Here is a 26,823-nt window from a genome sequence, read left to right on the forward strand (position 1 = left end):
ATCCTGCTGTTTGGAAACAATGCAGTAAAAAGTTGCTAAGCCAAGGGAAGGAAGGAAGGAGGGAGGGAGGAGGGAGGAAGGAAGGGAAAGAGGAGGGAAAGAGGGAGGCTTCATCCTCAGGGGCCTCTTTAAGTGAGCAGCCGGCCCCTCTCCTATCACCGAGCCACATCCTCAGCCCCACCCTGGCCTGGCCTCGCATGCTCCTGGCACAGCCTTTGCCGCTCTTTGTTGTCTCAGCTCGCCTGTGTTCCCGCCACGGCCACCGTCTGGCTGGATCTGCTGTTCCAATCTGCTGTTTTGTCTCCACCTGACCCAGCCTCCAGAGTGCCCCCTCCACATTGCCCGGGGAGGGGGGGGTCGCGCCCGCCTCGCCAGCAAGGAAGACGCGGCAACCGGAGTTCTTCTGACAGCACTTTAATGGGGATTGCTTAACTGATTACGTGCGGAAGACGCCGAGGCGTTCTTGGCGGCTGCTTATAAAGGCAGTAAGTACACTGGGCATTGTCTGATTGGATAAGGCACTTGGAAGGGAGGAGACAAACTCTGCACATGCGCTGAGCACTTGTTTGTCAGACTAACAGCAGGGTTTGACCAGGAAGCGGGCGCCATCTTGGAATGGCGTTGCCACCGCGCCCCACATCTCCCCCTATTTTATTAATTAAATGAGAACTGAGCAACCATTTAGCACCGTCCTTCGATAGTGCGATCAAGGATGCAGAGCCTCACTTACCCAACAACCACCACCTTACCTCGTGCAATGAGCAAAACTCTGAGGTGTGCAAAGGCTGGTTGTGGGACTGAGGACATGCCTTCTCTGGTGCAATGGGAGAGATCCCTCAGAGTGCAAAGGCCATGTCTGCCAAATGCCTGGGGGTAGGAGCGGGTGCAACCCAAACCTAGGCTAACCCTTAAGCATGGTCAACCACACCTGTGTAGACTGTCCCAGTTCAAGCGCAGCAAATGCCTGTGCCAATACCACATGGTCCCTCCGTCTCTGGGCCTGCAGCCTACAGATGCACCACAGTCCGCCAACAGCCGCAATGATCAGCAAAACGGCCACGGCTGCAAGACCGGACCATTCCTTCAGATGATGGGTGGCTTGTTGAATCCATGCTGTCAGTCCTGTGGCAAGGCTCAGATCCACACGAGTGGAGTTCACGTGCACGATGGCCAGTCTCAGGTCTCTGAGTGAGGAATCAAACTGTGCAGACCAGTTGCCTGTTAGATGCCTAGACAGCTGTCTAGAAAGATTAGCGGCAAAGGTAAAGTTCTCATAGAGCACAGAAGTGACACAGAGGCCGGTCATTCTCCACTCACAACCCAGCTGCGCAAGCTGCCAAAGAGTGTCCACCTGGTCCTGTACTAAATCCACTCGCTGATTCAGAAGCATAATCCCACCCTTCACATGGGCATTCAGAGTGGCTTGAGTGTCGAGGGCTGCGGCTACTCCAGCAGATAGATTGTTGAGAGCCTGAGCAGTATGAATCGCAGCTGTGATCCCGAAATCTCTGCGAGATCTAAACAGAGTCATAGAGCTAGGAGCTTCAACAGGAACAGGAATGTATCAGTAGTCAAGCAGGCATCTCCTCTGTCTTCTGTCCTGTCCTTTCCTTTCTCCCTTTTCTTCTTTCTCTCCCTTTTCTCCTGGCGCTCTGGCTCTGGCTCTGGCTCTCACTGGTGCCTCAAAGTTGTTTCGGCTCCCGGGTTTCGGCACCACTTGTCGCGCCCGCCTCGCCAGCAAGGAAGACGCGGCAACCGGAGTTCTTCTGACAGCGCTTTAATGGGGATTGCTTAACTGGTTACATGCGGAAGCCGCCGAGGCGTTCTCGGCGGCTGCTTATAAAGGCAGTAAGTACACTGGGCATTGTCTGATTGGATAAGGCACTTGGAAGGGAGGAGACAAACTCTGCACATGCGCTGAGCACTTGTTTGTCAGACTAACAGCAGGGTTTGACCAGGAAGCGGGCGCCATCTTGGAATGGCGTTGCCACCGCGCCCCACAGGGGGGGAGTATGTCACACCCTTTAACCCCACCTTCCTGTCACCCAGGTCATCCTCTCTGGACACTGGACTTCAGTGACCAGTGGTGGGCCTGGAGGTGAGCCATTAAGGCGCCTGCAGTACTCTGTGGCTTAGACCTAGGGCAGTCCCTCTGCAGGGCTGGCTGTGCAAACCCAGCTGTTCATTCTGAGCAGCCTGTAGCCTCAGATCCTCTCTCTTGTGCATATTGTTTCCTCCCAAAGCACCAAGCACAGAGCCAGGCACGAAGGAATTGTGTCACGTGTGCCATTTGGAAGAGTTGTGTTTGCTACAGAACGCTGCCATGTGTTTGGTGGAGTCCCTGCCTTACCTCTAAGGAGAGCCCACAGCGGGGGTGAGGTGAAGCCATTTGGCGGCTGAGCCCAGACAGGTGAGGAGGAGGCAGGGCAGGGAAGATGCCCTCTGCTTGCCTCTGTGTTTCCTCATTCTCTCTGAGCCCTTGTACAACCCCATGGACACTCGCTTCCGAGTGGCCTCCCTCCTGTTCCACAAGCACCTCTGAGATTTCCCCGCCAACACGTCAGTTCTCCCTCTGGCCACAGGGAAGGAACTCCAGACTTCAGTAGCCACAGCAACACTTTGGACCGGGGGTGGGAAACCCCAGGACGGAGCTCTACAAAATGCCTGTAGATTCTTGGCTTCATTTTTGTGCCTGGTAATCTGACCCTTTCATTTTTCGCCCCAAGACACAAGACCAGTCACACATGGTATAACTCTGTGGGGTGTGCAAGGGTAATAACCACCCACCCCCGTCAGCGTGTGGCTGCGTACAGGGCTACCAGGCTCTCCCCACAAGCTTTCCCCATCTTCCACAGCTGCGCTTAGAGACAGAACTGCTGCAATTGTTAAGGATGAAGAAACAGGCTCGGAGAGGCCAGAGCCTTGCCCAATACCACACAAACAGAAGTGCCTTTCTTTGTGTTCCTGGGTCAATGTTCTTTTCACGCAGGCTGGATGTGTATGGTGTGTGAGCCAGTAGAGGTGGGACCCTCTTGTGTTCTCTCGGCACTTACGCCTTCTCAGGGTTCCCTCTCTCCTTCCCTCCTGAACAGAGAGACACACACTTGCCACCTTGTTGGCACAAGTCTCACTGGGTTTGCATTTGAGGTGAGGAAATTCAAGGCCACCACTGGACACGTTGTCCACCCCCAGCCCTGAGGAAGGGCACTGGAGGCGGGAGTGAGGCTGCTGGTATTCTGGGCACAGGGCAAAGTGGGGCAACAGGGTGATGGCTGCGCGTGCCCCAGCCTTGCCTTGGGGAGTCTAAGAAGCTCCTGTTCTGAAGTGTCTCACCAGCCAGCAAAAGGGTGTATGAAGAATAAAAACGTACAAGTAAACGGTTGTTCCATTTGTACACAGCTAAGAACTTTCACGGGGCCAAGTTTCGGTTTTTCAACATAGTTTCAGGTTGAAAGTGCAATCGTAACCTTCATGACTGTCCCCAAGTTAAATTTCAGGGCTCCCTTTGTTCTAGAACCAAGCCGTGGCTTTCAGACTTCCTGGGACTACCATGGTTCATCTCTTTTGTTTAGTTGGTTTTTTTGGTTTTTGTTTTTGTTTTGTCTTCTGTTTAAATTTGAGGACTACTTCTGGCCTGGCCTTCTCCTTGCTGATTCAGCACACGCTGACTGGCACCCTGTTAGGCATCTTTACCTACACGGTCTCACAACATTCTCACAGTCGGCGCGGTTTCTTCTCTCCATTTTAGAGATAAGGAAACTGAGGTCTCGAGTGGTTAAGTCATATGTTCAAGCTCACCAGGCAGTGAGGGGTGCCTGCAGTGCTAGTCAACGTCACACTGATAGGTGTGGACATGACAGGGGCCCACCCAGGCTCAGGGACCTTTCCTAGCCCCAACCACTGCATGATCAATCACCTGGTTTGCTTATATTTTTCTTACAACTACCTCACAGCCTCAACCACATGTTTCAAATTATTTGATTATTCATGGCTAGATTTACAGTTTGGGTCTCCTCTTTTAGGAGTGGGCTTCCCTACCTCCTCCTCACCCTCTCTGGGTGTGGGGGTCTCATCACAAACTCTAAGGGCTCTCTGAGGCTCTGGAAAGAATAGTTTATTCCCTCTCCCTGGAACATTCCTCCATGTGTACCAGTGACTCTTGCTATGGTGGACTGGGCTAGTTAGAGATTTTGTTTACTCTGCAGATTTTCCCACTCTCAGCCTTCTGGTAACAGTGGTCTTCCCTTTTTTTCTATAGGGAATTTCCTGTTTCCTAATCCTAATCCATATGGACCAACTGTCAATCATGGTCCTCCTGCATCCCTGGCGACAGAGGAGAGATGCGTGACTGAGGCCTGGCCAATCAAAAGACCTGATCCCTCTGGCCATTTTGATTGGTTCAGGGATAAGCACACGGCCTAATGATTAAAGTTTTTCCCACTTCAAGCCATGACACAATGAATACAACGTCTTTCTTCATTTGTCCAATTATTTCCCAATATAAATGCTGGGTGTGAAATTGCCGAGTCTTATATACATATATTTCAAATGCTGGCAAATTTTGTGAGATTGCCCTGCAGAGATGTTGGCACAAAGTTTCATCATTCCAGCAACATGTGAGTCTGCTTTGCAACACCTGTTCTTGTCAATCTTTGAATATTTGCCACTCTGATAAGTGGAGACAGCTGTCGAAATCTGTTTGCAATTCTAGGCTCCCTGGGCTCCCTTTTGGGTCGTGTTCCCACACGCCTGTCCCTAAAGTTACCTACCCCGGCCTTGCTTCTAAATCTCGTCTGCTCCTTCATCCAATTTTATTGGTTTGCCTGTAACTTGGTCTCACGCTACTAGACTGGAAAGTTGGTCTTCATCTTACATATATCCCTTTTCTCTTTAAGCTCCTTGCAGGCGTTGAGAACAGTTTTGGAATCCGATAATTACTTCTTATATGAACGAATGGAAACCCTTCTGTGATTTGCCATTTCCTATTCAGTTCTGAGTGGTGCCGTGTGTTTGGGTCAGTGCTAACCTGGATAGATGCCCAAGAACTCCAGATTTCAAAGATCCCAATATTTTAATGGTTAGGATTAGGAACCATGACTATCCCATTCCAGGAAATGACACTCCCCATGGAATGTCTTTGATTAACAAATTTTTACTGATCATCTGCCATGTCTCTAGTATGGAGTAAAAGGACACAGTCCCGGATCTCAAGTAACGTATCATCTGTGTGAGAGGCAAAACTAACAAAGGAAGGATTTCAAGTTTCAGTGGCAGCTCTATCAGATAGCATTTGTGAAATGCGATCCTTTGGGAAAATGGAGTATATCGTGGGCTCGAAACATTTGAGAATGTTTTATAAAAGAGGTGATTGTTAAGGGGACTTTTATGAGGATTAGAGGGGTACTTTGGGCTCTGCCAGTTACATTTTGGGGGCTCTGATGTATTGGTTACTCTTGTATGAAGCAATATTATAGGCCTCTAACCACTTTTCCATGTCTCTTAAACTGAATTTTTTACCTTTTTTTTTGAGGAGATGGAAAGAGAAGATTATTAATTTGCCAGCAAATCAGGAGGTCGACAGATTCCTGTCTCAAAGGTCCTACTTCTGAGCAGAAGTACACAGCTTTTAAAGGTTCTGATTATCCCATCTTTGACTACGACAATCTCGTGACCTCCACTCAGACAATTCCCTCGAGCCATCTCTTGTGGCACAAAGAACAAAGGGCACTTCCCTGCTCCTCCTCACCACTGGCCTGAGGAAGGGACATAGGTTTTAGTTCTCAAAAAGAGTAAGGGGGTTTTGAAGAGACAGAAAACATTTTTACCCTTTTTCAGGCCATTCTCTCTCACATACTTCCTACTGTCAATTTTATCCTTCCGTATCTATGGGAGAAGGGGCAACATAGTCATCAAGCTACTTCCTGCTCAATGGGGGTGATGTTTTAGATGGAAAGTACAGACTATCAGGTGAAAAAGGGCATAAGCAATAACTATAACCAAGAGGACTCACAAGGTTAAATGGACTGTCACCTTGTACACAATGTCCGGTACAGAGCTGGTTTAGAAAAGAAACATGGGATCTCTGAGCACAGAGCTATTAGTTGTAACCTGTAGGTGACCCAAGAGATAGGCTTCTGCAAATCCAGAAATCATGTACGGAAATACTTGTACCAAATGAGGTTTAGGATAACATACCCAGTAGCAAGACAGATCAACAGAAGAGGTAATGACCTGAGGAAATCATCACTAAGGAGTCCCTCTATCCTATAGACAGAACAAATAACCAAAAAAAGATTAGCAAAAATATCATCGTTTTCATATTTTTTCTTTTTTTTTTCAGATACTTTAGATCACCTAAAGGTTGGCCCCTCCACTGGGAGCTATACCTGTTTACTTTAGTATGATGGACCCAAGATTTCACTTCTGACAACTTCAATGAGGTGTGAGTTGTTAGAGGCAATTCATAGGATCACTTTCACTTTTCTGTTTCCAACTGGGGCAGGCACCAAAAGAGCCAAACTCATGTATAGTGTTTAGCACCTGACCAACTCATTTGACATATTGTTCTAATCTATTTTCATTTACTCGTGGTTATATTGCCAGACTTACCTTGGGATATTAGGAAGGATCTCTCATAAACTATTTTTTTAAGGGCCTTAACTTAAGGCTGCTTCTAAAGGGCTACCCTTATCCAGGGAAGGGCAAATAGCAACACCCTGTCTCACTTTAGTTGGGTTTCTTACATCAATTCCAGGATGTATGTAATTTCTATTCTAGGTGTAGGGCTTTGCTTACTTGTTAGGTTACCTCTGCTACAAAGGAGGGTCCATTATCACTCTTGTGAAATGTCCAAGGCTCTGTGGAGTGTGCTCCTGGGTCCTGTTGACAACGGGGTGCCTGCCCTCATCCTTGCTATAGGAGAAGGAGGGGCTGAGCCCTCTCTGTAGCTGTCTGTCCATGGTGTCCATCACCGGTATGCCATTCTCTGTCTGATAGGCCTCTTTCCCTGGATCGCTGATGTCCGTTATCCTGTTTGTTCCTGCTCTGTGCTAGTGAACATGGGCAGGAACTCAGTGAAGACCCTGTCTCAGGCCAGCAGCTCCTGGTAGGAGCCCATCTCGGAATCTCAGACATTCTCTCCATTCGGATAGGACAAACCTCTCCCCAGCCTGAAAATTTATCTACCGATACAAGCCTAGGCATCCAAGTGAAACTGTCAATCATTGGACAGATGGACCCCCACATATTGGGCTCCCTGTGTAGCACGTCACCTTTCTGTCCTTAGACCACCCAACCATATAAACAGTTAGTTGTAAATGGGGTCCTCCCAAATGAGGCCTCATTCCATCAAGGCATCATGCTCCCAAAGTGTGTATTCAGGTAGGTGCCTCATAAAAAAGCCAAACCAAAGCTTTGGGTGGGAGACAAGTCTGTGAGAATTCTGTCTCCATTTAGTGTGTCATCCCAAGTGTCAGAGCCTCAGTCTTTAGTTTAAAGGGGATCTAAATCTAGTCGGGGTATCAAGGCCCCCAGAAACATCACCTCCAGCGGCCTCTTTAGCAGCTCTGCAAGTGGCCTTTCTTTTTGTCATGCTGGCCACCTGTTTGGGCTCAGCCATGGCCTGTATTAGGGCCATTGTGTTGGTGGCCTATTTAATATCCTTACTCTTGGAAGCTTTCTTCTTGCCAGTGCTGTAACGATGTGCAGGCTTGCTGAGGCTCAACTTCAAAGCACGATGGCAGTCTCTTGTATACTTCTCCAGGCCCTGGTATTCATCCAGCAGAGCTTGGCAGCACCCCCTAGAGGTGAGCTTCTGCTGCTTCTGAAACGACCCCTGGTGCTCCCACTGCTCGCCTGGGTCCCCCTCCTGGGCGTACTGTGACAAGTTTTTCAGCTGCCACTTGTCTACAGCTGTCTCACTGCCACCTGGCTGCTCCCCCACTACCCCCTGCCTGACTCGCAGAGCACCAGAGGTGGCTGGTGCCAGGGATCGGGGTGATGGCTGGGGGACGGGGTCCCTTGGATGGCTTCTGTACACGTGGCTAGTGCCAGTCCAATTCCCACTGTCAGTTTTTCCTAGGGCTCCTTTGGGGATATTTGGAGGCAGGGAGCTCCGGGCCCCCTCCTTTACCACCTGAGTCTTGGACTTAAAAAAACCTATTTGCTCTCCTGGAGGCTTCCCACTACCCAGAGTCCTTTGCAATTTGGGGCAATGTTCCTTTCAAGGTCCTTCTTCTTTATAGAAAGTCAGTCTGGGGTGGCTTTTTCACCTTTTCCTTTTGACTATCTCAAAGGACCCTGCTGGCTGTTCTTGCACATTCAAGCCCTCTATCTGACATTGCCGTAAATTGCCCTGCTATGGCTAGTGGTTCCCTTGACCCAAATTGAGTTTGCTGCTGGGAGAGACCATTCTGAACCCCAAATCATAATTTACTGGGTGCGAGACTGAAGAGTTAGTTCAGGCAGCGCCCACCCTGGCCTCTCCCATGGTGCCAAGATAGCAGTGGTGTCAGGCATTCTTTCCCCCTTGTTGTGCCCCACTAGGAGACATGCACCAGTTCTCCCTCCTGCTAGGTCCACCCCTGGGCCATGGCCCCACCCAGCATATTGCCCTGGCTGGCTGTGGGGTTTTGGTGGGGGCAGGAGGACCTCATTTCTCAAGAATCATACAAACACAGAACATTTTGTATACCATAAACAATGAGTTTATCTCAAGCAGAGAGCTTGAGACTCAACATTTTAACTCTACAGTGGCAGGTTGACCATTTGAGCTCTGAATTTTTAAAGAACCAACAGCTCAGAGTAAACCAGGGACCATCAACTACCACTTTTCCTCACACTCCATACAAGTGGTATCATAAGAATCTTTAGACATAGGTACAAAAGCTCACCAGACATAAACTCACAAACACATGCAAACAATATAGGGAATTCCTGATACAAACAATCTAAAATGCCAAGACTCATCAATCCAATGGGAATTTTCATTTAACAGCTGCTTCCGCTCATATACTCCAGCAAGTACACTGGATTACAATAGCACCATTCTCTTTACACATAGGTTTGTAGCTATGAGTTAACCATTCAGCCAAAATTCTTCCCGAGGGACTTTGAGATGGAGCTTTCCTATGTTACCACAAAACTTTACAAACAAACACCGACAATACCGGGAATCCCCAACGCAAAATGCCATGGCTGACCAAATGGGAACCACAAAATGAGAACTGAATTAATTCTCAATTGAGAATCAGCATCTCCTAATCTAAAAGGAGACAAACAGAGAAACAAATTCTCTCAGACGAAAGAACCAACATTGCCCAATCCCCCCTGGTTCCCTGGTAACCACAAATGAGCTCAGTCCAAACCGGGTTCCCTGCTTCCACTCAACCTCTTGACTTCCAACCCCAAATCAGCGCATCAAAACAAATCCAACAAGGAAGTCTGAAAACCACCCTCTATGGGTGGAAACAAGGTCTCTGAATCCTGGGGGTCTTTACTTACAAATGGCCGTGGCTGTTGCAATGCTTCCCAAATCTGTTTCCTTCTCCTCAACTCAGTTTAGATTTTGGGGAGCTGTGTCTACTTTGGGGAGACAGAGATGGGAGTTCTCCAGAGCTAAAACAGGCTCCAGCAGCTGCTGGGGCTGTCCCTTGCTCTCTCACCTCGAAAAGAAGTTGCTCCTACGGTGGAGGCTCATGGCTTTGACCCAGGCTGCTCCTGCCTCTTCCAGCAGTTGTGGGGTGCCATCACTGGGGTGCCGATGGGGCCTACCCAGGGATGTCAAATTCTGCTACTGAAAGTTCAGCACTTGTCCCTGAGGCCACATCAGAAGAAGGACAAGTGGCTTGAGAAGATGGAAAGAGGAGTTTATTTATTTATTTATTTAGAGACAGAGTCTCACTTTGTTGCCCGGGCTAGAGTGCCGTGGTGTCAGCCTAGCTCACAACAACCTCAAACTCCTGGGCTCAAGCAATTCCTGCTGCCTCAGCCTCCTGAGTAGCTGGGACTACAGGCATGCACCACCATGCCTGGCTAATTTTATATATATATATATATATATATATATATATATATATATATATATATTAGTTGGCCAATTAATTTCTTTCTATTTATAGTAGAGATGGGGTCTCGCTCTTGCTCAGGCTGGTTTCGAACTCCTGACCTCGAGCAATCATCCTGCCTCAGCCTTCCAGAGTGCTAGGATTACCGGCATGAGCCACCGTGCCCAGCCAGGTGTTTATTAATTTGCTGGCAAATAAGGAGGTTGGCAGACTCCCATTTCAAGGTACCAACATCTTCATTTTTTACCTTTTTACTTGTTGGATTGGGATGCCCATAGGCCAAGGGGAAGGTCCTGAATCCTCAGTGCTTTGGGTAGGAATGTCACAAATTGCTAAAAGCTCATCAGGATGGGAAACAAACATTTCTGAGTTAGGAGTCAGTGTTGCAATGGTAGGAATTGCTCGCAGGCTTTCCCAGGGTAATAAAGATTCCCAAGCTATTTCAAATCAATCTGGTTTTTTTCTTCTATTCAGTGGTGCCAGGACCCGAAAGGGTCACAGCTGCTACAACAGGGGACTCTAGCACTCTTAACAGCAAATTAGAACCAGACTTTGAAAGGTGGATAGAAATTAAATAAAGGGAAGAGAAAAAGAAGTTCATCCCAGGTAGAGTGAATGAAGAAGAGCATTTCGATGGAACTTTATAGTTTATAAGGTCCCTGTACAAGCATAGTCTTGTATATAACTCCAAATAACCCTGAAGGCATTATTTATTATAATTATCATCATTCCTGTTTTCAGACAGAAAATCTGAGATTCAGAGAGGTTAAAAAACTTGTTTACGTTCTCTCAACTTCTAAGAGACAGAGTCGAGCCCCAAATCCATGTCCTCTGACCAGGGATGGCATCCAAAATATTTAACCATTAATATGGCACAGGCACAATACAAAGACTAGTTAGCCACTCACCAAACCCATTTTTCTCTTCTCCTTAGGCCAACAGCTAGACCCCATCTCCCAGACTCCTTGTTGTTGTTACAAGTGATGTATGCCACTTTCAGGCCAGCCTCAATCTCGCGCATGCATGTCCCTTCCGGGGTTTTCTCATCTTCTACCTTGTCCCTGTGATTCTGGAAGACATCTTCTGCAGTTGACAGAACGTAAGAGGGGAGTAACCTGGGCCCCAAATCCCCACTTAGAGCAGATACACCCCTAAATCATGACTATCCATTTTAGACTTTGTCTGAGAAACAAACTGCTTTTATCCTCGAGTCACTGTACATTATTGTTACAGCAGCTAGCTTTGCCCTAACTAATTCAGACCCCAACCCATTAGAACAGGGGTCAGCTGCAGCACAGCACCTGGGCAGAACCCTGGAGGCCCCCTGCAGTGCCTGCCCCACCCTGGTACAGCAGGTCCTCCAATAATATCAGGTAGTTCAGTGTCATTTTGCTAAAATGTTGATGATTTTTTTAAAAAATTTAATCCCTGGCAGGGTCACTGTCTGTGTGGAGTTGGCAGGGTCTCCCTATGTGTGCATGGATTTTATCTGGGGACTCCTGTTTCCTCCCACATCCCAAGGATATGCATGGGAGGTGAATTGGCATGTGTACATAGTCCCAGTCTGAGTGAGCATGGTGTGCCTGTGACTGCAGTGTCCTGCATCCTGTCCAGGGCAGGTTCCCACCTGGTGCCCTGAGCTGCTCGGAGAGGCTCTGACCACCTCTGACCATCTGCAACTGAAATAAGCAGGTAAATCATTATCTTGGTTTTTTTTTTCTAGAGCAGAGATTAATAATTTATTAATCACTTGCTATACATCAAGCGCTATTCTATATCTTACTTGTTTTTATTAATCTTTCTTAAAGTGTGTATAGCTCACACTTATTTCAATGGTTAATATTAAATATTAGAAGTGTTTTGGTCTTTATTTAGAAGTTTGGTGATGTTTTCATGAACAAAAACCAGCCACAGGAACCTAACTCTTGCTTATGTCAGTTGGTCTCTGGTAAAATTCATTTTGTTACACATGGTTTTGCTTAAAGTCACCGTTTCCAAGAACCTATCAAAGATGTTAAGTGAGGACTTAACGGTGATTGTTGGGGGAAAGTAAATTCTCGGGCACTTCCAGCACCCTGTAGTCTAGGGTAGTCCTTCAAGAACGATCTTCAAGGGGCTGCAGGTGTTGGCTGTTAGGGTGTGAGGGAGAAGGACAAAAATGGTTAAAAAAAAAAAAAGAGGATCCAAGCTGAGCACCAGCGTTGTCCACCAGCGAGGCCAGACTGTGGAAGCCTCAACTGGCTAGAGGAGTTGGAGCTTCATGTGCCGTGCAGAGGGAGCTGTGGTAAATCCCTGAGTTGGGGTGTTTTAGGATGGACATGAGGGAGCCCAGTTTCTCATAATCTGTCACCCCAACCGGGACTGCTCCCTCACTTGCTCCCAGACACACACACATGAAGTGAGTTCTGTCTCTGACCTTAATAACTTGTTTTCCTATGAGTTCTTATATCCACTCAGATCCCCTCATCTCTAAGTGGCATATTTAGTTCTAGGAAATGTCCTGCTCTTTCCTAAGCTTACTTGCCATCCCAGTCAGCTAAACACCATAGAATCAAGTCCAATTTTCAGTTTCTGTGACCCTCAGTTCTGGCCACACACCGAATGTACATGGAATAATAATATTTGTCCAGAGTGCACTATTTGCCAGACTTTGTGCAAAGCATTTAAAAGAGGTCATTAGTCACATTCAGGGAATGCTTGGCTGCCAAGTTTTACACCTTAGTTTATGTCCATTGGTTAAGTTGTATTGTTTTTAAATTTTAAGTCTTCCACATTTTTTATTGGGCATATTTGTAGATGTTTAATCTTTCTGGGTATAGTAAATGGGATTCTTTTTCTGTGATGTTTTGAAATTGGTTATTGCTAGTATATTGGAATATGATTTTGTATGTTGATTTTGTACTTGGCCACCTTTCTAAACTCTCTCACTTTTAATAATTTTGAAGATAATTCTTTTTGATTTTCTAAGTGGACAATCATGTAGCTGATAATGATGATTTTTTAACAGCCATATTGAAATGTATTATAATTCACACATCATAGGGTTCACCCATTTAAAGAATACAACTCAATGGTTTTTAGTTTATTCACAGAGTTGTGTGACCATGGCCACACTCAATTATAAAACAATGAATGGCAATTTTTAAATTCATATTTTTTCTTTTTTTCCTTATTGAATTGCTTAAGATCTCCAGTAAACTATTAAATAGGTAGTAATAGTGATAGTGGCCAGCCTTGTCTTGTTCCTGATTTTTCTGAGAATGTCTAATTGTTTTTACTACTGAATAGGATGTTTGCTAAAAGTTTTTAGTAGTTAGCTTTTATCAAGGTAAGAAAGTTTCCTTCTACCTCTAGCTTGCTACAGATTTTATGTGCTTATTCAGAAATAGGCATACATTTTATTAAATCCATTTATGAAAACATTGTGAGGGCAATATCTTTTTTCCCTTTCAATCTATGAATGTAGCAAATTATGCTAAATTCTCTGCTTAAAACCATGTTATCATTCTTTATGTGTAATTCTTTTAAAACATCATTGGATTCAATTTTTTAATTTTTTTTTTAAGTTTTTAGCATGATTAGTCTATAGTTTTTCCCTCCTCCTCCTCCTCATGTGCCATGGTGAGGCAAGATCATTTTTTTCTCAGGATGTTTTCAGGCAATGACCAAGTAAGACTGAGGAAGAGACAAAGGCCTAGCCATTTTCCCTCAACACAGGACTTCACTAACAGGCAGTCTTTGACCTGGTGATTCTTTTTGGGCTGGCAAATATTTGGTCATATCTGTATCTTAGTCTGACAGCCTCTCTGGTACAATCCTGGCCCCAGGGTTTTTGTTTCACAGGTGTGAACAAACTAATTGCATCCCTGGCTTCAAGGCAGCCTCTGCCTCCCACAACACCCAGAAGACACAGACTCTGCCCTTTGCAGTTTGGTATCTCTGGAAGAATTTATGTATCATAGAAATTATTAGGTCTTAAAAATTAGACATAATTCACCAATAAAACCATCTGAGCCTATCTGGGTTTTCTTTCTTTCTTTCTTGGAAAGAGCTTTGGCAATGGTTCGAACTTCTTCTGTGTTTATCGACCTATATAGGTTTTCTAGGTTTTCAATTTCTTGATTAACGAATTCTTTTTAGTCACCTCTTGAAATGTTTAAAAAATCTCCATAGCTGTGTTTTCCTTCTCAATTCAAATATTATCTTTTAAAATTTTATTCACACATCTTTGTGAGATTCAATTTGATTTGTAGATAGTAATGGTATTTTCGAAGATCAAATTTTTGTTTTAAGTTTATTTCTTTGTGTGAGTGTTCTAACTCATTGAATGGTGCTAATTTTAAAAATTTTTATCCAAACATTGTCAACTAATAAATTCTGCTAATTTGTATACTCCATCCTTCTACTTTCTTGGGGTTTATTTTGCTGCATTTTCATTCTAGCTTCTTGATTTTAATGTTCTTTCACTTAATCTTAGCCCTTCTTGTTTCTAATAAACTTCCTGGGAGTCCAACAAGGCCCACATCCCATAAGCGCTTAAAACATAGTTTCTTGTTGTGGCTTCTTACTAGTTTATAGTTTCTTTTTCAACACAAAATTTACTTTATTTTATTTTATTTTTGAGGGAGAGTCTCATTCTATCACCTCAGCTAGAGTGCAGTGGCGTCAGCCTAGCTCACCACAACCTCAAATTCCTGGACTCAAGCCATCCTCCTGCCTCAGCCTCCCAGGTAGCTGGGACTACAGGTCCGTGCTACCATGCCTGGCTAATTTTTCTTTTTCTTTTTTTGCTTTTTATAGAGAAGGGGTCTTTCTCTTGCTCAGGCAGGTCTCAAACTCCTGAGCTCAAATAATCCTCCCACCTCAGCCTCCCAAAGTGCTAGGATTATAGACATAAGCTACCACATCTGGCCAGAAGTTACTTTGGAGATGCTTTAAAATTTTCAATGGAAAGATTTCTTTTTTTTTGCTACTTCTTATGTTTTGTTTTGCTTTTTAGTTTCTCATTTTATTGCATAATGGCCAAACAATAAGGTTTGTATGATTTTTGCTTTTTGAAATGTATTGAGACTCTCCCATGGTCAAATACATGAATAGTTTTGTAAAAGGACTGTGGGTGTTTGGAAAAATGACTATTCTCTATTTGTCAGGTACAATGTCTTATTGATAACTATATTAAATGGATAGATTTCAGAGTTCTACTATGAGGTGCTCTGGGGGATATAATTAGTGTATCTTTGGTGGACTATAACTTTTATCAATATGAACTCTCCCTGTCTGCCTTGATGCTTCTTATTTTAAATTGTTGTTTCTGATATTAATATTGCTACATCCACTTTTTATAGCAATTTACCTGTTTCATAGCTATTACCTAATATTTGGTACCCATTTAAGTGTATATATTTTTCTATATCTTTTTTTAAATATGCTGCATGATTTTATTTTAGATATATCTTTTGGAAATAGCATATGGCTCAGGTTGTTTTTTTTTTTTTTTTTTTTTGAGACAGAGTCTCGCTTTGTTGCCTAGGCTAGAGTGAGTGCCATGGCATCAGCCTAGCTCACAGCAACCTCAATCTCCTGGCTCAAGCAATCCTTCTGCCTCAGCCTCCCAAGTAGCTGGGACTACAGGCATGCGCCACCATGCCCGGCTAATTTTTTTTATATATATATATATTAGTTGGCCAATTAATTTCTTTCTATTTATAGTAGAGACGGGGTCTCGCTCTTGCTCAGGCTGGTTTCGAACTCCTGACCTCGAGCAATCCGCCCGCCTCGGCCTCCCAGAGTGCTAGGATTACAGGTGTGAGCCACTGCGCCCGGCCAGTTTTTTTTTTTTTCTTTTCTTTACCCTAAACTAAAATTCTATGCCTTGCAATAGGCTAATTTAACCTACTCATGGGTACTGTTATTATATATTCATATACAGGCAGGCTCAGGATGGGGCCTGGGAAGCTGTCAGACCAGGATACAGAGCTGACCTAGTACTTGCCAGCCCAACAGAAAGCTCCATTAGATTTATCCTTGTCATGTTATTTTATTATGTGTTCTGTTTATCATACTTTCTTCTTTTTTAAAATTTTACTCTCTTCATTTCTTTTACTTTTTAATCCTTTCTGCAGCAATCAATTTTATTGCAATGGTTTTCCATTTGTGGGTTGGCAGTTATATATCCCATTTCCATTCTTTTAGTGGTTATAATTAAATTTTGAAAACACATACTTAAGCATAATTTTCTAAATATTTTGAAGTAATCTAGATCAGAAGTCAACTAACTATAGCCTCTGGGCCAAATCCCAGCTGCTTCATGTTTTGCAGAGCCCACAGGCTAAAAATAGTTTTTGTTTTTAAATGGCTGAAAAAAAATCAAAAGAAGAATAGTATTTCATGACATATGAAAATTATTTAAAATTCAAATGTTAGTGTCCATAAATAAAGTCTTATTAAAATACAGCTATACGTATTCATTTTTATATTGTCTATAGCTGCTCTTGTGCTACCATGGGAGAGTTGAGTAGTTTAGACAAAGACTGTATGGCCCACAAAACCTAAAATATTTGCAAACTTACTCTTTACTGAATAGGTTTGCTGATCCCTGGTGTGGTTGTTTACCCCCTCCATACCCCAAACAAGATCAGATTAATTCTTCCTTCCAACCACATCTTACTCTATGCTTCCCCTAAGTTGTATTTATTTGGAACTTTAGTTCCAGAAACTCTAAACAACCCAAATGTCCATCAACAGGTGGATGGATAGACAAATTGTGGTATATCAGCACAATGGAATGCTACTCATCAATAAGAGAAAAATGAACTCTTGATGTACACAACATGGGTGAGTCTGAAAAGCATGTTGCTAAGTAAAAGAAGCTAGAAGCAAAAGATTACATACTGTATGATAACATTTCTGTGACATTCTAGAGAAGGCAAAACTATAGTGATACAAAGCAGATCAGTGGTTTCCCGGGGCCAGGGGTGAGGAAGGGGTAACTGGCTGCACAGGAGCATGAGAGAACATCTGGGGGTGATAGAAATATGTCATAGCACAATTATGGTGGTGGTTATACAACTATATGCCTTTGTTAAAATTCATCCAAAAATTAAAATTAGAAAGTTTATTGCATATAATTTATAACTTAATAAAGCTAATTTAAAAAACCTGTTTGGGGCAAAACCGATCTTTAGTAGGAGAAAAATATCTACTACAGGAAGGAGCATGAGAGAACTTTCTGAGGGGATGGTAGCGTTCCATGTCTTGATGGGGTTTGCGTTACACAGGTTTTGATGCATTTGACAAAACTTAGCTAATGCATATTACAGATTGGTGCATTTCATTGTATATAAATTTTACATCAAAGAGAATGTATCCAATATGGAACTGTAATTAATGATTTGCATACTCATGTATTCAGGGGGAAATATACTACAGTCACAATTTACTTTGAACTACATCAAAACTAAGATGGATTAATGAATGGCTAGATGAATAGATATGTGATAAAGCAAGTATAATAAAGTCTTAATGGCAGAATCCAGGTGGTGGGTGCTCTTCATAAAATTAAAATAAAATACCATTCTGCTTTGGAAGAGGTTTGTGTTGACATGGAGTGGTTGTATGTTCTCAGCCTGGCACCCGGACCCAGTCTCTTTGAACTATCCCATGTATAAAGAAAGAATGGTAAAATGGTTTTATGTAGGGTACATACCTCATTGTGCTCACTTTCTCTTCTTCAAAGGCCAAGGAGAGGACATGACAGAACCCATGCACTCACCTAGGTTGAACCAGCAGCTTCCTGGTCTCTGACCTGCGGCTGTCCCTGATATTCCACAGGGGCGCCTTCTCTCTAAGCCTGAGAATTACAGTCATCCTCTGGGACCTGGTGTCATGCTGGAACCCTGGAGGTGGCACACTGGCAATGTGAGAAACTTCTGGAGCTCAACTTGTTGCCAGTACTCTAATGGAAAAGCAGTAGAGTCCTGAAAGGTTAAGGAAGCTGAGGTCCAGACAAGGAAGGTGGCTTGCCCCAGTCCTCGCAGCTCCGTGATAGCAGAGTTGGTTCTACACCCAGCTCTCCCCATTCCCAGCCCTCATGGGGCTGCGGCCAACCTGACAGTTTCTTGAGAGGCACTGTGGGGAGGGTTCCTGGGGTTTGTGAGGTGGTAACAGCGTCATTGTGAGCGAGACCTGCACTCAACCCCTGGGCAGGTTACTTAACCTCTAAGACCAGGTTTCCTCAGGAGTGAAATAAGAATAATGATATTTTTCTCCTCGGCGTGCTGTGAGTTTTAAATGGAACATCATCTGTGGAGCAGCTCGCACAATGCCTAGGCCTAGTAAGCGCTCACTCCACAGACACCACCGTTCTTGATGTTATTCCTGCGTACACACTGATCTGAGATTCTGAGAAACCAGATTCTGGCTGTGGTGCTACACTGACTAGCTGTGACTTTACTCTTTACAGTATTCCCTAAGGTAGCAGTATTTTCCATGTTATACAAATAAGGAAACTGATACGTATGTCCAACCTCAAATCTTCAAACCTGGGTCAAACATAAACATTGTATTCTAGTAATTTCTCTTGGCCCAAAGAGTCTCAGCAAAACCACCAGTTGGCAAAGTTTATTCTAGTACCGCCTTCATTTCTTTCCAATCTCTGTTCTTCTCTCCTCACTGAATTATTGAGGGGAAGAGAAAACTGGAGATAGCCTGATATTCCTGGGTGATAGCAACCCCCGAGGGAACCACAAGGCAATCTAGAAAGTTCCCCACTCTTCCAGCACAAATTGGCGGGCAAACCCAGCCAATACCCACAGAGTTCACTTGTGCCATGCTTAGGCAGGGCACCAGAGCATGGCCGGCTAACCGCAGGCATCACTGCACTTGGGAGCTTGTCAGGAAAGATAATTCTGCCCCCATCCCCACCCAGACCCACTGAATCAGTCTCGGGGTGCAGCCCAAGAACGTGTGTTTTAGCAAACGGTGCAGGGGGTTCTTGGGTACAGGGAAGTTCCAGAAGTGCTATTCTTTTATTTATTTATTTTTTTGAGACAGAGTCTCTCTTTGTTGCCTAGGCTAGAGTAAGTGCCGTGGCATCAGCCTAGCTCACAGCAACCTCAAACTCCTGGGCTCAAGCAATCCTCCTGCCTCAGCTTCCCGAGTAGCTGGGACACAAGGCATGCGCCATCATGCCCGGCTAATTTTTTCTATATATATTAGTTGGCCAATTAATTTCTTTCTATTTATAGTAGAGACGGGGTCTCACTCTTGCTCAGGCTGGTTTCGAACTCCTGACCTTGAGCAATCCACCTGCCTCGGCCTCCCAGAGAGCTAGGATTACAGGCGTGAGCCACCACGCCCGGCCTCAGAAGTGCTATTCTAAGGACCAAAAAGAAAACACAAGAGTGGCCCAGTCTATGTAATTTGTTCTTTCCCAGAATGAAACCACTCATCTATGTGGAGGGTCTCTCTCAAGGATAAAATAGGACTAACAGGAGAAATCTCCCATCCACGTACTAGCCAGGCCCGACCCTGCTTAGCTTCCGAGATCAGATGAGATTGGGCGTGTTCAGGGTGGTGTGGCCATAGATGGAAATCTCATTTAAAAAAAAAAGTGTTTCCTCATTTTTGTTACTCTCACATCTCTCTTCTAACAGGTTGCTTTCACCTTCAACAAAACGCCTGAATGAAAAGGATGGCTGCAGGGCATGTTTGACAGCAGGGAGCAAGTCAGACCTGCGTGAAATGGATTCACACCTGGCACTGCCCACCCGGAGCCAGGCGGGTAAACAGCTCTGTTGGGAGGAGCTTGGCAGGGTGTGAAGCAGCCTCAGACTGGAGGCGGGCCCAGGCTGTGCTTAAGAAAACAAAAACAAAAAGCCTGTCAGCTGTTGCCGTTCTGTAGGAAGACCACAGACAGGCCTGGCTGCTGGCCACGCTCTGTCACTCCCTCGCCCTGAGACCGTGGGTGGAAGCTGGGTTTCTCTCCGCCAAGGGGATTAAGTGTCTTAAAGTACCTGTCATCCAGGAGGCTTGCAGCACAGGTGAGGGTAGCCCCACCATGGCCCCTGTTGTGAGGGGAGGGCAGTGCCGGGCCGGCCAGGCAGCCTTTCTGTTAGCGTGTCCGTTGCTCAGAGGACTCCTAGAGCCTCGCCACAAGCCCCTCCACAGAGCCTGCAGAGTCAGGGTTTGGTCTGACCCTCGACCTCACTGAACGTGTCTCCACGGCCATGTCCCTGTCTGGAAGCCTGGGTGTGTGGCCACCTTCTTGATAAGTGAAGATCACCCAGCCTTCCCCCAGCTTCCCTCCTTCCCACTCTCCCAGCACCGCTGCCCCTGCCTCTGGCCTCTTGTGGATGTGGGGCCTCCTTGGCCAGGTCTGTCTCCATGGCTTGCCAGTGGGTAGGGGGAGGTGAGAGGTGGGCTGGCAGAAGGTTCCTTTAGATTTGATTCACCTCACAGTGATCAGCATGGGGTGACACATCTAGGACATCCGATGATGTTCGACCTGTGAAGAGTAAACCTCCTATTGCCACTGCTGCTGTACCGTTATGCAAAAATGATACCTGTCTCCTCCCAGTCTAGTTGTCTTTCAAAAGCCTCAGAAGTTCCCAGGCTCCGGGAAAGGGGGTGCAGAGGAGGGAAGAACACCTGCCTATCCACACTATTGTTATCCATAGATCTGTGTATCGCCTCGGGCATCCTCAAAGCTGTTTGGAGAACCTAGCTCTAGGAGTCTTCCCTTTTCCTTTTCCTAGACTCGTGGGGACCTGGGGCCTCAAATAAAGATTCTAGTATATGTTCAAGAGCCGAGGGGATGCACCCACAACCATCGCCCCACATCCCCATGGCTGAGGCACAGTGCCTGGTAGAAGCAAGCAAGGCTGCCTGACCCTGCAGGAGCCTACAGGATTAGCCAGGCATTTCTTTAAAACTACCACTTCCATGTGCTTTCGTCTAAAAACTCATAATATGTTATCAAAACGCACACTGGGACAACTCTCAAAGCCAATTCCAAGTCCAGGTGATGGCTTTGGACGTACAAAAGATTGGAGAAGTTCCTATCAACACAGTTTCTTTTCTCATCTTCCTGCCCAGACAGGCCCAGCCCCCGCCCCCAACCCCAAACCTCACCTCTGTTTGGTTTACATCTTTCTATTTCAGCCCCTACCTCTCATCAGTCCCAGTTCAGATGACCCCAAACTCCATCACCAGAGGCAGAAACTACCACAGACAGTCCTCACTGCAGCTGGAAAAACATTCTGGAGTTTTTGCATCTAGCAGCGAATATCTCACCTCTTAACCAAACTTGATCACTGGGGGGGAGAACCTCCCTCCAAATCTGGCCCCCTGCCCAGCTAGGTCTGGTGCCAAGGTGTGGCTGGCACAAGATTAAATTCTGTAATGTATTAGCAGTAGACTTGCATTTAATAAAAGCCAAAGAGCTTCCAAATACACACGTTGGAAGAAAAAAGCAGCAAGTTAGAGCTCAGTGGCCAAGCAGAGGCAGGGCATGGAGACAGGTGAGGGTGGCGTTTCTCTTAGGACCAGGAGCCCGAGGACCCAAGGGTTGTGAAGGAATCTTTTCTAGGACTAGAAAGCAACAGCAATCGGTTCATTCATCCCACAAACATTTATAGACGCTGAGGCTACAAACATAAGCACCAAAGATAGCTAAATATAAGAAAAAGGTTTTTCTAAAAATTATCCCTCAGAAAAGACTAATTCCAGGTAGTCTTACATTGGAATACTCAGCCTCCTTCCTCCCTCTTTCCTTCCCTCTCTCTTTTCCTGTTTCCATTTCTCCTTTTGTTTCTTCCTCCCTTTACTCGTCTTTTTAAATAATGACAGCTGCCTGAGGAAATGCCTTAGCCTGAAATAACCTCAATCAATGCTAGTGTGTATGTTTATAAAGGTCACCTGATGACACTGGTAAAAAAATAGGCAAAGAAATTTGGACACAGATTTAGTAAGTCTCCCTGGGGATATGACCTCACAACGAAAAGAGTTGCATGTTTTCGTAAACAAGGCTTTTAAAGCTCATTTTAAAATGCAAGCTCAGGAGATGACAAATATGCACCTACTGGGTGACTGGGAGCAAAGCTGTCCTAATGTTATGTGAGCAGGTAATTGTGGTGCGGGTTAACATTTCCAGTTGGGCTCAGAAAGTGCTGACTCTCAAACAACTTGGGTGGAAGTGCAAATGAGGTGTTCTGGGAAACTGAGTTAGAGACTCAGAAATGCTCCTAGTGAAGCTGACACTTCCCCTGCAGGCTCTCAAGTGGTGGCTGTTCTCTCTCCAGTCCTCACAGCTCCTCCGCCCTAGGGTGGGGTGAGTATCCTCTTTGGTACTCATTGCTGTTTCCAAACCATTCTCTCTCCTTCCTTCCTCTGTTGAATCTCCCTTTGAATTTCACCAAACGATACCACTGACTACCACTGACTGCTCCTTGTTGCAGGCACCTCTGTCCCCCCCGGGTCACGACCTCTTCTTGTTTCCTGAGGACTTGGAGCTCATTCCCACCCTCTCCATAGCACTACCTTTGTTTTATCTCATGGCGATTTCAATATCCACATAGAAGATCCTCCTCTACCTTTCAGCTCTGTGTCCTACTCTCCACCAGTGACCTAGTCACCCCTACCCTGACCACTCACTCCAGGGGCACACCTTGGAATCATCACTCCCACTAGCCGCAGCCCTCTGTCATCTCAGTTTCACTACTCCATGCTCTGCGTTGCCAGCTCACTCCTTCCCTTACACAGACTCCAGTAATTCTTCTACCAATTGAGACTTGGAATCTATAATCTGATTCACTGATCATTAGCCCCTGCATTGCCTCGTCTTCCTCCCTTCCCAACTTAGACTCCACAGTTGATGGTCACAGGACTTCCTTGCCTGCCTGTGCACACTCCAGCTCCCTCCGTGGGATTTGCCTTGGCCAACCCCAGTGTGGCTGACCTGGGAGGCCTGATCCATAACAACATGCATGGGAAGCAAAACAACAACCTGGGTGGGTCTCTTCCTTTCTCTCTCATCCTGCTTTGGCTATTGACCCCCTCTCTGCTCTGTGTAGACAAAGCTCCTTAAACAGAGTTGTTCAATTACCGTCTCTCTTTCCTCAGACCTTTTTTCTTTTTTTTTTTTTTTTTTTTTTGTTTACTGGAACACTGGAGAACCAACAGACCTTTTTTCTTTTTCTTTTCTTTTCTTTCTTTTGAGACAGACTCTCACTCTGTTGCCTGGGCTAGAGTGAGTGCTGTGGTGTCAGCCTGGCTCACAGCAACCTCAGACTCCTGGGCTCAAGTGATCCTTCTACCTCAGCCTCCCAAGCAGCTAGGACTATAGGCATGTGCCACCATGCCTGGCTAATTTTTTCTACATATTTTCAGTTGGCCAATTAATTTCTTTCTATTTTTAGTAGAGATGGGGTCTCGCTCTTGCTCAGGCTGGTCTCAAACTCCTAAGCTCAAACAATTCACCCTCAGCCACCCAGAGTGCTAGGATTACCAGCATGAGCCACCACGCCCGGCCTTCCTCAGAGCTCTTGATACCAGCTATTTCAGTGGAGCCAGGTGCTAAAACTCAAAGAAATTTCTTTCTTGAACCAGTTGACTTTTGGCACCTGGCTCCACTGTAACAGCTGGTTTCAAGACCTCTAAGAACCTCCAGCTGCCGAATCCAATGAGCAACTCTCAGACCTCATGTTACCCGACCCAGCAGCAGCCTGTGGCAGAGCAGCCCCTCCTCCCTCCTGACACAATCCTGGCTTGGACATGCGCTCTCCTGGGATCTCCCCTGCCTGCCTGGCCACGCTCACATCCCTCTGCCCGTGAGTGCCCCACGGTTCAGGCCTTGGGCCTCTCCTCTACCACTCCTCACTCAGCCAGTCTCAAGGTCTGAAAGGACTCCCCAAGTTAGATCTCCAGCCAGACCCCTACCCCAGACTCCAAACTTCTGTATCCAACTTACAACTTGACCTCTCTACTTGGATGACTAATAACATCCCAAACCTAACATCTCCTGTTCCTCCAATGTGTTCCTCTTGGTCTTTTCTGGCCCCAAAAGGGGCAACTCCAGTTGCTCAGGCAAAAGACCTTGGAGTCATCTTTGACTCCTCTCTTCCTCTCATGCTCTGCACGCAATCCCTCAGTAACTCACGCTGGCTTATGTTCAAAACACAGCCAGAACTTAGCGTTTCTCACCACTGCTTCTAGCATGGTCGAAGCCCAGCAGGTCTCACCTAGATTATTGCAGAAGCCTCCTCCATGGCCTCCTTGCCTCTGCCCTCACCTCGACCATCCACTCCCTGCCAAGTAGCTGGAGTAAACTTTTAAAACTCAAGTCAAATCATACTACTCCTCTGTTTAACACCTCCCCCCCCCCCGCCGCCTGTGGCTTCTCATCTCATGCAAAGTACAAGCCCATGTCCTTGACAGTGGCCCACAGAACTCACATGACTGTTGTCTACACCCGGTGACCTCACCTCCTGTTTCTTCCCCACACTCACTGCGCTTCAGCCACACTGGCCCCTGCTCTGCATTGGATGCTTCCCAGCACATTCCAGCCTTAGGGCTTGTGTCCTTTGCTGCTCCCTCTTCCTAAGACAATTGTCCCCACCTTGTCACAGGGCTTATTCCCTCCTGTCAGATGTCACCTTATCAAAGAGGCCTTCCCGGATCACCCTGTATAAAATGCCAAACCTTCCTCCACCCCATCTTCCTATCCCCTCCGAGTATGGCTTCACTCTTTCTCTGTAGCCACACCGCTGCTTGACACACAAAACAACTGTGTTTTTATAGTGTCTCTCTCCCAGCCCCAGCCCCTGCATGTAGACTCCACTGCTTGCCAGTTCTGCTCACTGCTGCCCGCCTGGAGCCAGGCACAGAGTGAGAGCTCCATAAATGTCACTGAATGAATGAACAAATGACAAAGAGGGAAGGCGACTGTCAGCAGGGGGGAAGAAACTGCTACAGGGTATTTGCATCTCAGAAGAATCTCTAGTAAAGGAGACACATCCGTCCCCACTTAGGGTCAATGCTGAGGAACCTCACACACTCGGGGTGGCCTCCCGCTCTGGGGGCCTCGCTGTGAGAGCTCTCGTGTCGTCCCATCTCCTTTCACCCCACTTCAGCTCTAAGAGGGAGGAGCCCAAACCCCCATTTTACAGAAGAGGGTAAAGTTCACCAAGTCTTCCCTAATGACAAAGCTGTGATTTTAAACCCTGCCACCTCAGGCGAGGAGTCAGCGGGAAGACCAGAGGGGTGTGAAGTGACCCTTGAGGGAGAACACTCTAGAGGAGCCCACAGCCAAACACAAGGAACGTGGCGTTCTGAGGGCCTCTGGCCTTCCTCCTCCGTCTTAGTCCTGGAGAGCATCCAGCTCCATCTTCCCATCATCACTCCAGGTGGCATTGAAGGGTGTGCCTCTAATTGGGACGCTGGAAACAGATTTTCCTGTCCTCAAAAAGACATAAGCCATGTCTACACAGAGCCAGGTGGTTGGGAATTGCCACCTGGGGACAAAGGGGAGATTAAGCAAAAGGGCTTCGGCGGTGAACTCGGTCTCTGGTGGGCACCTGCAGCTCCCCCGGGAGGTTTTCCTGTCCAGGTTGCAGCATCCCCAAGTTGAGGGGAAAAAGCTTCTTAGAAGCTGGGCTGAGTGCAAATAAATTCAAATTCTATGGAAATGCAGAGGCTGACTCCTGAGTTTAAGAGACACTTAAAAAAACAAAAAGACTGTAGCACTTGCAGAAATGCTTTAGATGCAGAGAGAAAGCATGCAAATGTGCTGAGTTTTTAAATATCACATTCCAGAAGGGAAGCAGTTCTCTATTCCCAAGGTCTGGATGTCCCAACCCTCCTAAGAAAGAGGCCCAAACTGAAAGGCCTGCAGAAGCCAGTGGCTCAGGAATACCTGGAGGGGTGAATGACACCCCTCTGAGTTCCCAGCGTGTGGGGCCCTCACTGTCCCCTCCAGCACCCGGTCCCTCCAGAAGTCTGGCCCAGACATAAGGGTGATCACAGTCTCCAAATCTAAAAACCAAGACACACCATTAAGAACAGATTTTTTTTTTAAAGAAAGGTGATATATGTTCACAATGGAGTACTATTCAGCCTTAAAAAAGAGGGAAATTTGTGACAACTTGGATGAAGCTGGAGGGCATTATGCTCAGTGAAATAAACCAGGCATAGAAAGTCAAATACCTCGATATCTCACTTATATGCGGAATCTACAAAAGCCAAACTCACAGTAGCAGAGTAGAATGGTGGTTACCAGGGGCTGGGGGTGGAGGAGGTTGGAGAGATGTTAGTCAGAGGATATAAAAGTTCATTAAACAGAAGGAAGTTCAAGAGATCTGTGTAGCACGATGACTATAGTTAATAAAAATGTACAATATACTTGAAATTGCTAAGAGAGTAGATTTTAAATGTTCTCTTTATATTGCTAATATGTAAGGTGGGATATATTAATTAGCTTGAATTAACCATGCCATATATACATACATCAAAACCTCATGTTGTATACTGTAAATACAACTTGTCATTGTCAATTTTTTAAAAATCAGGACATACAGTCTGGCAAATGATTTCTCTCTGGTTTGCAATCATATTCATATGGAAGATCTAGCAAATGCTGCTGGCTCTACACTTCTTGCCCTAGTGCTTGACTGAAAAGAAGAAAATTCTGTGCGAGTCGGACCACCTTGGACAGACTGGGCCGTATGGTCACCCCAAGTGCCATGTTCAGTAATAATGTAACCAG

At 45.9% G+C, this 26,823-nt stretch overlaps 2 long non-coding RNA genes across 2 annotated transcripts in view; one reads left to right on the top strand and one right to left on the bottom strand.

Moving 5' to 3' along the window:
• LOC142869971 (uncharacterized) overlaps window positions 1–26,823 on the bottom strand; it is a 57,193-nt gene that overhangs the window by 5,381 nt on the left and 24,989 nt on the right. The window lies entirely within an intron of this gene.
• LOC142870053 (uncharacterized) lies at window positions 396–21,760 on the top strand. The gene is made up of 4 exons (XR_012918587.1): window positions 396–485; window positions 1,689–1,848; window positions 16,809–16,898; window positions 19,718–21,760. It is a non-coding gene; the product is annotated as an uncharacterized LOC142870053 (long non-coding RNA).

This window comes from Microcebus murinus, chromosome 3 (assembly GCF_040939455.1).
Source record: "Microcebus murinus isolate Inina chromosome 3, M.murinus_Inina_mat1.0, whole genome shotgun sequence".
Classification (NCBI taxonomy): Eukaryota; Metazoa; Chordata; class Mammalia; order Primates; family Cheirogaleidae; genus Microcebus; species Microcebus murinus.